Source organism: Bubalus kerabau, chromosome 7 (assembly GCF_029407905.1).
Source record: "Bubalus kerabau isolate K-KA32 ecotype Philippines breed swamp buffalo chromosome 7, PCC_UOA_SB_1v2, whole genome shotgun sequence".
NCBI lineage: Eukaryota > Metazoa > Chordata > Mammalia > Artiodactyla > Bovidae > Bubalus > Bubalus kerabau.
In genome coordinates, this window is record NC_073630.1 from 21,675,491 (window position 1) to 21,690,214 (window position 14,724).

Consider the following 14,724-nt stretch of genomic DNA (forward strand, 5'->3'; position numbering starts at 1 on the left):
CCCAGATGTGGGTTGCAGGTCAACAATCCAGTGTGAGTTCCACATCTGTCCGATAGGCCTGACATGGGGAGGAGTCCTTTGCAGAAGGAGCCTGGAGGTTCACTTGAGAGAGGAGTTGTAAGTGACTACTGGGAAGATAAATGATTCCTCTGGGTCAAGGGAATGGGAGGAGGTAGGGGCATGATCGTAAAGCATTGAGGAATCCACTGAAGCCCCATCACCCCAGAGAGGGGGCACTGCCTTTGCCTTCTTGGACCAGGGGCTAGCCTGGCATGAGTTAGTTCCTTCTTTTCCTTTCCCTTCCTCCCTTCTCTGAACCAGGCCCAGAAATCCAGGAGCTACCCATCTGGCAGGTGGGGAAGCAACAGGAACAAATCAAAAAGAAGCGACCCAGGTGACTTGCTTATTGCAGACATCCAGCCTGAAGCCAGAACTGGGGGAAGCAGAATTAACAAAAAATTATTTGGAAACTGATTAAAATTTGGAGTTCTAACTATTACATGAGACTGGATATTTAACATTTAGCTCAGCTGAATGTGTTTTAAAGAGAGGCTGGGGACCCAAAAGTAAAGCTGCATTTTAACTATGTTATTTTCCATGCATATATTTTCAACATATCCAATATTAAAATAATCTGTTTTGGGTCTTCCCTCATGGTCCAGTGGTTAAGACTCTGAGCTTCCACAGCAGGGGACAAGGATTTGATCCCTGGTCAAGAAACTAAGATCCCACATGCATGCTGAGGGGTGTGGCCAAATGAATAAATAGAAAATAAAAATTAAATAATCTGTTTTGGGTCTCCAAATTTTGATTTTTAAGGTGTCCTTAAAGAGCGTACATTGGTAACAATAAATAATAGTTAAGAAAATAACTCAAACAATTTGCAGGTTTGTGGGAAAGGTAATGAGTTTCATTTGGAAATGTTTTGTGTTGTCTGACCAGTGGATGGAAGGACAGTATGTATTTTATACAAAGTCTTGTAACAATGTTGAACAGATGGTAAATACTGTGTAATTTTTAGCTATAATAAGAATTATTACTTTGGATTTGAATATCTGATGTAAACCTATTCACTTCTTTGTCCTTAGATGTGATGGTCATATCTAATGATTTAAAACAGGAGCAAAGTAAGCAAACCAAAGATACCACTTTTCTTAACTGTAGCAGAGTGTTTTCTCATTTTTTTCCCACCTGAATCTGAAATATTAGATTATAGATCCTTTGAGACTATAAATCCTGACTGTATTTCGGATTGCTACATGTCAATCACTGTTCAGAATACTACTCTGGCAATTAGTGGAGCTTTCTGCTGAGCAAATTATAATCTAGTTCAGTTTATATTAGTATACTTTGGTGTCAGTGATATTATGTAAATTATAACTTTATTAACTTAATATATTTTAACTGTGGTGGTACTGCAAATTAGAGATGATTTAAATGTTTTAAAAAAATGTTTAGACTGTACTTTAAGTGAATACTAAATCATGCAAAATGCATTTGAAACAAATAAGTGAATAAAAGTGTATTATCTCCATTTTGTTTATGTTAATTGAACTTTATTTTCAGGAAAACATCTTCATATTTTGACTGAATTTTCTTTAAAAACAAGTTTAGCAAAAATAAAGGCAATTAATTTTGATGGAATATCATTTTTATTTGCAAATTTTATATGTAGTACTTTAAAGCACTCAGCAATTCTTGAGTAACTATGTAATAAAACAATCCAAAGAGTTGAAGTTCTAAATCTTATTAAAAAAGTAGCATTAACTTTGGTTTAATCAATCCATACTATTTTATAAAATCACCATATACCGATTATTAATCATCCCCTATAAACTATCTGTATGGGAAAAAAGTGTCTTTTCTCTTTTGATAAGCAGGTTCCTGGGAGAGTCTGAGATTAGGTTAGTTTGTTAAGTCATTAATCTACTCAGTCTCAGCTCATAAAGTACTGATTATGGGCTAGGTGCTTGTCAAGATACTGGACTTATTAAAAACAACGACATTGACGAACAAGCCACCTTCATGGACTTCATGCTCTTGCAAGGTAAACATAAAAACTGTGTAAATGAACAAATCAATAATATGATTTCTAGAGAGTGGTAGTGCTATGAAGAAAATAAGATACGGCAATAGGGCAAAGAACAACTCTTCCATTATTAAGATGACAATTTTTCTTTTATTTCAATTGGAAAGATTTATATCTCATATTCTTATCATGTCTTGATATTCATTAATAATTTGGTAATACTTATTGAGCATTCAATTTGTACTAGGCACTCTGTTAAGCAGATAACTCTATTATCTACATTATCTCATTTAACTGTCAACATTCCCCAAAGAGTGAGTGTCATTAATGTCTGCATTTTCTACCTGAAGACTCTGAAAGCTTAGAAAGTTTTGTTTTCCCTCAGGTTACATGGATTATAAAAAGGCACAACTGGGATTCGAACATAAGTCAACATGACTATAGAATTGGGATGTCTAATATGCTAGCAAATAAGCATAAGTGGCGATTTAAATTAATTAAAATTTAAAGTTCAGCTTCTGAATCACATTAACTATATTTTAAGTGGCCACTAGCCACATGTGGCCAGGGGCTACCACATTGGAGTGCACAGCTATATTCCATAATCCATAATCTTCCATAATCACAGAAGGTTGTATTGGACAACACTGCCTAAAGCCTGGTTCTCAACCATGTGACTAAAAGCCTCCCTTTCAGTATATTTTTCTTAAATGTAATAAAAGTGAGGGCTTCCTGATGGCTCACTGGGTAAAAGAATATGCCTGCAGTGCAGGAGACACAGGAGATGCAGGTTTGATCCCTGGGTCAGGAAGATACCCTGGGGAAGGAAATGGCAACCCACTCCAGTATTCTTGCCTGGGAAATCCCATGGGCAGAGGAGCCTGGTGGCTGCAGTCCGTGGGGTCACAAAAAGTCAGACACGACTGACTGACTAAGCACACATACACATAAAGAAAGTGTCTACATTTTTAGATCTTTGACTTTCGTAAGAATAGCAGATATATTTCTTTAGGGTTTTGCATTAGTACCAAACATTTATTGAATAAATGTCTCAATGGTGTTTTTCTATATCCAATCTTTCTTTCTCAGACTGTTGTGCTTTCTTTTCCTTTGGGGAAATCTGAAATTTTGGTATTACTCTACTGTTAAGACACCTGCCTTAGAATACTCCTCCCATGTATTTAGTGCATTGATAACACCTCTACGGTTGTGAGAGCTGGACTATAAAGAAGGTGGAGAGCTGAAGAATTGATGCCTTTGTACTATGGTGGTGGAGAACTCCTGAGAGTCCCTTGGACAGCAAAATCAAACCAGTCAATCTTAAGGGAAATCAACCCTGAATACTCATTGGAAGGACTGATGCTGAAGCTTAAACTACAGTATTTTGGTCATCTGATGCAAACAGCTGACTCTGGAAAAGTCCCTGATGCTGGGAAAGAGCACAGAAGGAGAAGAGGGCCTCAGAGGATGAGATGGCTGGATGGCATTACTGATGCCGTGGACATGAACTTGGGCAAATTTTGGGAGATGGTGAGAGACAGAGAGGTCTGGCGTGCTGAAGTCCATAGGGTCACAAAGAGTCAGACATGGCTGGGAGACTGAACAACACCTCTGCACTGGAGCCCAGCATACAGTGGGGAACAAACTCATTTCCTCTAACAACTCTCTTAATTTAGCATTCCTAAAACATTACATGAGATCGGGAATTTCTTTTTTTCTTTCTATTCTTGTTAAACTTGGAGGTTAGTTATTTTATATTTAGATATCAGAGTTTGAAGCTAAAAGCTCTCTTAAAAATCATCACACAATCTCTTTAAAAAAAGAAAAAGTTTGCCTTGTCGTGTTTAAAAACAACTGCACTATAGAATGATCTTTTACTTTTATCTAGTTTCATTTTTTCTATTTCATATTCAGTGCTCCCGTTTAATTGAGTTTAGGTTTTCCAATTTCTCCATCTCTTCTTTTTTTTTTTTTAATGTTCTTTCTAAAGCCTTTATTAAACATAGTAGAAAAGCTTTTGTCTACATATATATAAATAATAAGTATAATATATATATATTAGAAAACTTATCAATTTTTGCCTAACCAAAAAGTTTATGACATTTTGATTCCATTTGTTTGACTTAGTATGAACAGAATGCTAGATTTCTAATTAAAAAACTAGATATGCAACAAAGGTTTACTGTATAGCATAGTGAACCATAGTCAATATCTCATAATAACCTATAATGGAAAATAACTTCAAAACTAATATACTTGTTGTGTACCTGGAACATTATAAGTCAACTATACTTCAATAAAATTTTTAAATTATTTATAAATTTTATTTTTGTCAGCTTCATTGAGGTTTAATATAAAATTGTAAGATACCTAAAGTATACATCAAGGTGATTTAATATACATGTATACATTATGAAAGGATTCCCCCCATCGAGTTAATACCATTCAGAGAACATTTAAATTTTATCCTCTTAGCAGTTTTCAGTTATACAATACAGTGTTATCTACATCAGTCTTCATGCTTTTCACTAGATCTTTGGGCCTTATTCATCTTACAGCTGAGTTTGTACCTTTTACTAACCTCTCTCCTATTTTTCTCCCCTTCCTTCTCCCCAGTCCCCAACAACTACTTTTCTACTTTCTGTTGTATGAGTTTGACTTCATTATTTTAGATTCCACATGTAAGTGATACCATGCAATATCTGTCTTACTCTGACTTATTTCACTTAGAATATTACCCTCAAGGTCCATCCATGTTGTCCCAAGTGACAGGATTTCCTTCTTCCTCGTGGTTGAATACTATTTCACTATGTATATACAGCAAATCTGCCAGCAAAGGTCCGTCTAGTCAAGGCTATGGTTTTTCCAGTGGTCATGTATGGATGTGAGAGTTGGACTGTGAAGAAAGCTGAGCACCAAAGAATTGATGCTTTTGAACTGTGGTGTTGGACAAGACTCTTGAGGGTCCCTTGGACTGCAAGGAGATCCAACCAGTCCATTCTGAAGGAGATCAGCCCTGGGATTTCTTTGGAAGGAATGATGCTAAAGTTGAAACTCCAGTATTTTGGCCACCTCATGTGAAGAGTTGACTCACTGGAAAAGACCCTGATGCTGGGAGGGATCGGGGGCAGGAGGAGCAGGGGACAACAGAGGATGAGATGGCTGGATGGCGTCACCAACTTGATGGATGTTAGTTTGAGTGAACTCCAGGAGCTGGTGATGGACAGGGAGGCCTGGCGTGCTGCGATTCATGAGGTCGCAGAGAGTTGGACGCGACTGAGCGACTGAACTGAACTGAACCGATAAACCAAATCTTCTTTATCCATTCATCTGTCGATTTATGTTTAGGTTGTTTCCATATGTAGAACTATTGTGAGTAATGCTGCCATGGACATGGGAATGCAGTGAGGTTAGGAGGGTCTGAATCACCGGGTGAAGGCAGAGGAAATTACAAAGTTGAAGAGACCCTTTCGCTCAACGGTGCTTTGCCTTGACTCTCAGAAGGAAGATTCTCAAAATGTCAGGACCACCTGATCAACCTTAGCTGCCAGAGGATGGCTCGCCTACCCTCAGAGTGTTTTAGTTTTTATTTTTAGATCATGTTTCCATAAAAACTATCCTTTTAAAAGCAGGCTTTTTAGTCTGAAAATTTTACTACCCGCTCCTCAACCCCTAGCCTGTGCAACATCTCAGGGAAAGCTTACCTTTGGGGGAAGGTGGTGGATGTAGTTGTGGGGTGAGGTGGGCTCTGGTTCCCTTGTGGGGAGCAGCCCAGCAGACATGAGTTTCTGTCCTAACATTCCCCCAGGAAAATGGCAGGCCTGCTGATTCCATTACTGGCTCAACTATAAAGTCAACAACACCTTCCAAAAACAAACGTTAATTTTGTTCTCAGAGACAGTAAAGTCTGAACTGATACTGAGGGAGAAACAGTGGTGAGAAGCCTGCCCTGATTGGCCGGTGAGTCAGTGACGGACAGCGGAATGCCGAACGGCGACTTTTTTGTCACTAAGGGATGGGAGCATCAGCAGTGGAGTTTCCTCTGACTGGGGACTACGGGTATGGGGAGAGGGTGACTTTATGTGCCTCCAGCCACATAAAGATGAAGGACATGGTCGGTACTCCCAGCTTAATGAGAAGTCAAGTAACAGCCATCCACACTATGAGATGAGCTCTGTAACAGTCGTGCAAGAGCGCCTGAGGGGACAGAAGGAACATTCTTAATCATTGTGTGTTGTTACATGAGGAGCTTTAGGCAAAGTTTGCCAGGAAGTGACATTTCAACTCCATCCTGAAGAATGAGTACATCTTTGCCTCAAAGACTGAGGGGGGCAATGGTGGGAGGGGAATAGCACAGAGTCATCAAGAAATGAAGTCTGAGGAAGTTCTCAGTTTATTAGAATTTCTTTTACTTAGACACGTGTCTTCCTTGGCTTTGAATCTGATATTTAAAAAGAGAAATATAAAATATCACAGAATAACCCATTTGCCACCTACTTTTTTTTTTTTAAATCAATTGCCTCTTTCTCCTTCAAATTTCCAAAACTATGTATTAAAGGCCTACTATGAACAAAACTACCAAGCACGTGGACTGGAGTTATGACATTGCAGGTAGGCATTGCGGCCTATTAGCTGTCTGATCTTGATCAGGGTGTGTCAACTACCTCATTCCAGCACGGGGATCATAACACCTGCCCAACAGTGTTGCTGTAAGAATTAAATGATTAACACATGGAAAGGACTTAGAAGAGAGTCTAGCCCATAATAAAGACTCTCTGAGGATTAGATACCTTATGACCCCAAAGATTATACATATTGGGCTAATATGGAAAATAACAACTTAACTTGCCTAGAATATAGAACATGGAAAAGTTGAGAAGGGGCTTGGAAGTTAGGAAGGAGCAAGACTGTGGATAGCCTTGAATGCCAGCCTCAAACACACAGGTTCTTACAGATTTACAGATATTAGGGCACCACTGAAAGTTTGGAGCAGTTAAGGAGCATGATCAGTCTAACCATTGCTTTGGATAAATTCTCACATTAAAAAGTCTACCATATACATTTACACAATGGAATATTACTCAGCTATAAAAAGGAATGCATTTGAGTCAGTCCTAATGAGGTGGATGAAACTGGAACATATACAGAGTGAAGTAAGTCAGAAATAGAAAGATACTGTATATTAGCACATATATATGGAATTTAGAAACGTGGTAATGACGACCCTACATGCAGGGCAGCAAAGGAGACACAGATGTAAAGAACAGACTTTTGGCCTCAGTGGAAGAAGGTGAGAGTGGGATGATTTGAAGGAATAGCACGGAAACGTGTATATTATCATATATAAAATAGATGGCCAGTGCAAATTTGATGCATGAAGCAGGGCACCCAGAGCCAGTGCTCTGGGACAACCCAGAGGGATAGGGTGGGGAGGGAGGTGGCAGGGGGTTCAGGATAGGGGAGACACACGTATACCTGTGGCTTATTCATGTTGGTTGATGTATGGCAAAAACCATCACAATATTGTGAAGTAATTATCTTTCAATTAAAATAAATAAGTTAATTAAAAAATAAAATGTCTATCATCATTTTTCCGATCTTTCCATCAGTTAGTTATTAAAGATACATTTGATGGGAAAGGAACCTTGAAGTGTTTGTTTGGGGATTTGTGTAGGTGAATGTGTTTCTTTATATTCATTTGGGTAGCAGTTGCTTTTGAAGAACAGAAGAATCTGTGATGCAAAATGTTTATGCTTGAGAACTGGGAAACTTAGAGCTGGTCCTTAAGCTATGTTGAAGACATATCTCCTTGGTCATTGCCTGAAACTGAGCTAAATAGTATAAGTATTTATATATATATATATATATATATATATATATACACACACATACATATATATTTGACAGATACTTATTTTATCTGCATTTTGTGAAAAAAAAAAAAAGCCAATAGAAGCCTGTTTTAAAGCTTGTAGTCCATTGAGAAATACAGAAAAATAAATTGAACTTTTATAATGTAGTTTGATTAATGTTATACAATAGGAGCACTTGTTGAATACCTGGATTTAGAGAGAGGTGAAAATTGAGATCTGATGGATGGTTCAGAATTTTCCAGGAAGAATGAAGATGTGGGTTTCATACAGAGGAAACAGAATGTATAGGGGCTTGGAGGTAAGAGAAAACATGGGGAAGGCTGCAAAAAGCTAGCAGCTGTGGGTTGCTTACAGTGTATTAGTTTCTTACCTAATCAACCTTTGGGAGGGAAATACAGTTAAGACACAAATCACTGGAAACCTAAGGAGGTAGCTTAGTTAATTATCTGAAACCCAAGTGAAGAGAGAGGGTAACGATGATATATGTCAAGATTTGAATGTGGAAGGAAAGCACTCAAGCAAAAGGCTTATGAGTTGAATCTTCAACCAACTTATGGGTAGAGTACTCTGTGTACTATTTGTAAATACACATATACTTCTGGACACAGTGAATTTCAAACACAGTGGGCCCTGCTGTATTTAGTTTTATGTTATTAGATTAACCTACTGTTTTGCCTGGCATATAGTAAACACTCAATAAATACGAGCTACTACTATCATCTCAATATTGTAAAAATAACATGTGAGAAAAAGGCATTTAACAATGGAGTCATGTAGAGGATGATAATTAGAAAACACTGGTGATACAGTTGATGTGATTCTTTTCTGTCTCATAGCCATTTCCTTTTCCAAGGCTATTTCTAGCCAAGAAGATACAGAAAGATGTGACTGAATTCTACGACAGATCAATGTGGGAGTTGTGCAACCTTGATTCCCTGAATCAATTCCACCTCAACTCTTTTTTTTTTTTTAATTTTATTTTATTTTTAAACTTTACATAACTGTATTAGTTTTGCCAAATATCAAAATGAATCCGCCACAGGTATACATGTGTTCCCCATCCTGAACCCTCCTCCCTCCTCCCTCCCCATTCCATCCCTCTGGGTCGTCCCAGTGCACCAGCCCCAAGCATCCAGTATCGTGCATCGAACCTGGACTGGCAACTCATTTCATACATGATATTTTACATGTTTCAATGCCGTTCTCCCAAATCTTCCCACCCTCTCCCTCTCCCACAGAGTCCATAAGACTGTTCTATACATCAGTGTCTCTTTTGCTGTCTCGTACACAGGGTTATTGTTACCATCTTTCTAAATTCCATATATATGCGTTAGTATACTGTACTGGTGTTTTTCTTTCTGGCTTACTTCACTCTGTATAATAGGCTCCAGTTTCATCCACCTCATTAGAACTGATTCAAATGTATTCTTTTTAATGGCTGAGTAATACTCCATTGTGTATATGTACCACAGCTTTCTTATCCATTCATCTGCTGATGGGCATCTAGGTTGCTTCCATGTCCTGGCTATTATAAACAGTGCTGCGATGAACATTGGGGTACTCGTGTCTCTTTCCCTTCTGGTTTCCTCAGTGTGTATGCCCAGCAGTGGGATTGCTGGATCATAAGGCAGCTCTATTTCCAGTTTTTTAAGGAATCTCCACACTGTTCTCCATAGTGGCTGTACTAGTTTGCATTCCCACCAACAGTGTAAGAGGGTTCCCTTTTCTCCACACCCTCTCCAGCATTTATTACTTGTAGACTTTTGGATCGCAGCCATTCTGACTGGTATGAAATGGTACCTCATAGTGGTTTTGATTTGCATTTCTCTGATAATGAGTGATGTTGAGCATCTTTTCATGTGTTTGTTAGCCATCTGTATGTCTTCTTTGGAGAAATGTCTGTTTAGTTCTTTGGCCCATTTTTTGATTGGGTCATTTATTTTTCTGGAGTTGAGCTGTAGGAGTTGCTTGTATATTCTCCACCTCAACTCTTAAGCAGTGAGTGCTAGTGACTGCACCCCAGGGGTTTTTTTTTCAATAAAGCTGCAGATAGGGGATTCTTCAAGGTAGAGGACCAACACTGTCATCTATATTGTTAAAATTAGATCCGATTGGCTCAAATGCTAAAGCAAGGCTGCTACTACAAGCAGAGTATATTCAAGAAATAAAGTCAAGGATGACTCAATGCAAAAATGTAAAGCTGGATACACATGAAGTTGGGAGTGACTGAGAGATTACCCGGTCCTCAAGCTCTCGGGAAAACTGAAAAAATAGAAATAAAACAACACCCTCCACTCTCCCACCCCTAAATTCACCAATATAAATACCATCCTCCCTAAATGACTTGGACTTTCCAGATTATAAAGAAAGAAAAATTTATGTTTTATTTTTATTTTGTATAAAACCATCATTTAGGCAGGTGTAAGGGAAAAAAATTTATAATTAATAATATATGATGTCTGTAACATAAATAGTTTTTCAGGAATGCTCACACCATGTTTGTAAAGCAGAAAATTTTAAAGGAATTAACTCTTATTTATTGGGCATTTTCTAAGTACTGATAACAAGCAAGAAACACTAGGAATACTAGGGTAAAGAGTGAATAATAGACAAACTGACTTACTTTCTAAAGGGGAAGCTAACCATGAATCAAACAGTCTCACAAAAAATGTCAAAATGTGACTGTGATAGGTGCAATGAGAAGCACACACTCCTCTGAGGTTGTGTAGTGGCGCACTGGACCCTGATTAGGGCTGGGAGTGTGGGCTCAAGTCAGACCTGAAGAATAAACGAAAATTGAATAGGTTAGAAGACTTGATGCTTTTGAACTGTGGTGTTGGAGAAGACTCTTGAGAGGCCCTTGGACTGCAAGGAGATCCAACCAGTCCATCCTAAAGGAAATCAGTCCTGAATATTCATTGGAAGGACTGATGCTGAAACTGCAATACTTTGGCCACCTGATGCAAAGAACTGACTCATTTGAAAAGACCCTGATGCTGGGAAAGATGAAGGTGGGAGGAGAAAGGGATGACAGAGGATGAGATGGTTGGATGGCATCACTGACTCAATCAATGGGCATGAGTTTGAGTAAACTCCAGGAGTTGGTGATGGACAGGGAGGCCTGGTGTGCTGCAGGCCATGGGATAGCAAAGAGTCAGACATGACTGAACTACTGAACTGAACTGAACTGAACTGAATAGGTTAGAAGAGTGGGATGTGCAGGGGGAGAGTGATCCAGAGAAGAGCACATGAAAAACATTAGGTTGGAAGGGACTCGAATCTGTTCAAGGACTAGGAGTGGGTCCATGAAGCAGAGCTCAGAGGAGAGGGGATGAGCAGAGAGCAAGGGGAGGCTACGGAGGTAGGAAGAAGGCAATAAGAAAATCCCAACTTTTAAGTTGGTACATCACCACTTGGTAAAAAGACTATTTCTCAGCTTTCTTGTGGCTAAGTTTAGGCCAAGGGGATGTAAGAAGAAGTACTGACTGCAACTTCCAAGTAGTTTATTTAAAATGAAAAAGACATGTTCTTTCCTCCCATTTTGTCCTTCCTATGGATAGAAATGTGAATAAAGTAGCCATTCTGAAACACGAAATGACCTTGCGATAGAAGTCCTATGTATAGCAGAGCTACAAGATGGAAGGAACTTGAGTACCTAATACTTCTGAGCGTCACACTAGACTTAGCTTGATGACCTAGACTCCTGGGGAGAGAAAAAAAATATACCATTTTCTCTTGTGTAAGCCACTGTTATTCAGTTTTATTTCCTGTTCATCACAGCTGATATAATTGTAAAGATAGCTTCAGGGTTTCAGAAGTCTAGAACTGGCCTAGCTAAATCCATAGTTTTTCAGTTTTGTGTACTCTACTGCCACTTACGTCTTTATGACTGGCTAGAGAGGGAAGAGATGTCTAGCTAACAGGAAATTCAAGTGGTTGCCCCTGGCTTCATTTTAGCATTGCTGTGAAGTATCTCACCAGGGTAAGATCCTTAGAAATACTTAGGCAAAGTGTGACGACTGAACCATGGTATGATGAAGTTTAAAAATATTTCACATAATTGATATATGTCCTTCAGTTAAGTAAGACCTCCTTTCCTGAGAAGGAAATAGGATATTTTGGAGAAATGTATGTCAATCAAAAGGGAGACAGAACCTGAGAGAACAGAGAGGAAGTTTCATTTGCTTAGTGTAGAGAGATCCCATGAACTACTGGCTGCACTTTAGAAGGTAGAAAGCCCTGGACAAAGCATATGCTACACAGTATAATTTCATGTTCACCAGCTACACCAGCTTGAGGCAGTGTTTTTCAGATTTTCTGTAAGCCATGGAACACTTTATTATTAGTATTATTATTTTTGAATTGAAGTATAGCTGACTTACAATGATTCAGGTATACAGCAAACTGTGTTTATATATATGTGTGTGTGTATATGTATATACATATATATCTGAATATATATCAGAGAAGGCAATGGCACCCCACTCCAGTACTCTTGCCTGGAAAATCCCATGGATGGAGGAGCCTGGTAGGCTGCAGTCCATGGGGTCGCTAAGAGTCGGACACGACTGAGCAACTTCACTTTCACTTTTCACTTTCATGCGTTGAAGAAGGAAATGGCAACCCACTCCAGTGTTCTTGCCTGGAGAATGGTGGGCTGCTGTCTCTGGGGTCATACAGAGTTGGAAACAACTGAAGTGACTTCGCAGCAGCTGAATATATAAATATATATAAATTCTCTTTAAGCTTGTTTTCTGTTATAGGTTATTACAAGATACTGAGTATAGTTCCCTGTGTTGTACAGTAGGATCTTCTTGCTTATCTATTTTATCTATAATAGTCTATATCTGTTAATCCCAAATTTCCAATTTACCTTTCCCTGAATTTCCCCTTTGGTAATCATAAGTTTGTTTTCTCTGAGAGTCTATTTATGTTTTGTAAAGAAGTTCACTTTTATCATTTTTGTTTTTGTCTGACTTACTTCACTGAAGTTTAATATTCTCTAGGCCCATCCTTGCATGCATTTTTAGTCACTCAGTAGTGTCCGACTCTTTGCAACTCCAGGAATTATAGCCTGCCAGACAATGGCACCCCACTCCAGTATTCTTGCCTGGAGAATCCCATGGACGGAGGAGCCTGGTAGGCTACAGTCCGTGGGGTCTCTAAGAGTCCGACACGGCTGAGTGACTTCACTTTCACTTTTCACTTTCATGCATTGGAGAAGGAAATGGCAACCCACTCCAGTGTTCTTGCCTGGAGAATCCCAGGGACAGGGGAGCCTGGTGGGCTGCAGTCTATGGGATCGCACAGAGTCGGACACGACTGAAGCGGCTTAGCAGCAGCAGCAGCAGCAGACTCCTCTGTCCATGGGATTTTTCAGGCAAAAATACTGGTGTGGGTTGCCATTTCCTCCACCAGGGGATCTTCCCAACTCAAGGATCAAACCCACGTCCCCTTTGTCTCCTGCACTGGGAGGCAGATTCTTTTCCCTCTCTCTCTCTTTTTTAAATAATTCAGTTCTAATTTATTATGTACTTTTTTTTTTTGCTAAGTTCCAAAATAAATAATTTCTTAGTTATTTTTAAATCCTTAAAATAGTCAAATCATGTTGCTTTGACTTAAATTTTTAATATTTAGTAATCAAATGCATTTTTATCAGTTTAGGCAGGAAGATTCTTAACCACTGAGCCACCTGGGAAGCCCTCTAGGTCCATCCATCTTGCTGCAAATAGCATCATTTCATTCTTTATTATGGCTGAGTAATAGTCTATTATATACATGCACCACATCTTTATCCATTTATCTGTGGAAAGGAAAGAAAAAGGAAAGTGAAGTCACTCAGTCTTATCTGACTCTTCGCGACCCCATGGACTGTAGCATATCAGGCTCCTCCGTCCATGGGATTTTCCAGGTAAGGCTACTGGAGTGGGTTGCCATTTCCTTCTCCAGAGGATCTTCCTGACCCAGGGATCAAACCCGGGTCTCCCGCATTGCAGGCAGACACTTTACTTGATCAAATAAAAGCTTACTTGGAGGTCATACGTGTATCAAGTTGGCCCCACACAGCTGTTCTTATTGGCAGGGACATCAGAGGTAGACAATCCTGCCTGAATCCCTTCCAAATCTCCCTCCAGTTGTGACTCCAAGAGGGGTTTTAACAGAACACCTTAGAGCTCCAAGCAGTGATGTTGGAAGAGCAATTTTGGGGAAAAAGGGGCACAATAACAGTTATAAAATAGCATTTTTCTGGCTCCACTCTGACTTTTTCTGGAAAAAGTTCAGCCCCATTCTGATTCTTTATACTTTTTTTCTGGACATTTTTGAATGTCATCAGCTAAATTGTCACCTTCTAAAAAGACCTTCCCTGATTATGCAGTCTGGTAAAGGGTAGCACCTCTCAAGTACTCTTTACCATATCACCATATTTGACATTTATTTTGTAGGACATTTTATTCTCAGAAATTGCCTTGTTTCATTCACCAGTGCCTTATCTCTCTCCTTCTTGTAATGTCTGTTTTGTTTACTACTATGTCCCCAGTACCTGGCATGGTGTTTGGCATAGTGAATGTGCTCAGGAAATTTTTTTTTTTTGGCAAATGTATTTGTTCCCAGAATTGCCTTTAAAAATTGCCACAAATTGGATGGCTTAAAGCAGCAGAAATTTATTCTTTCACGATTCTGGAGGCCACAAGTCTGAAATAAAAGTGTTGGAGGAGCTCTGCTCCCTCAGAAGGGTCTGGGAAAGGTGGCCCTCAGTGTTCCTTGCCTCATTGTTGCCTAATTCCTCGTTGTTGCTACTCTCTGTCTCTGTCTTCACATGGC

The 14,724-nt window shown here is 39.2% G+C and overlaps 1 long non-coding RNA gene across 1 annotated transcript in view; it reads left to right on the forward strand.

Moving 5' to 3' along the window:
- Nucleotides 1-1,972: 1,972 nt before the first annotated feature.
- The window catches only part of LOC129657528 (uncharacterized), a 40,020-nt gene continuing 27,268 nt past the window's right edge, over nt 1,973-14,724 (forward strand). The window contains exon 1 of the long non-coding RNA XR_008716783.1: nt 1,973-2,047. This is a non-coding gene — a long non-coding RNA (uncharacterized LOC129657528). The remainder of the gene's footprint in view (nt 2,048-14,724) is intronic.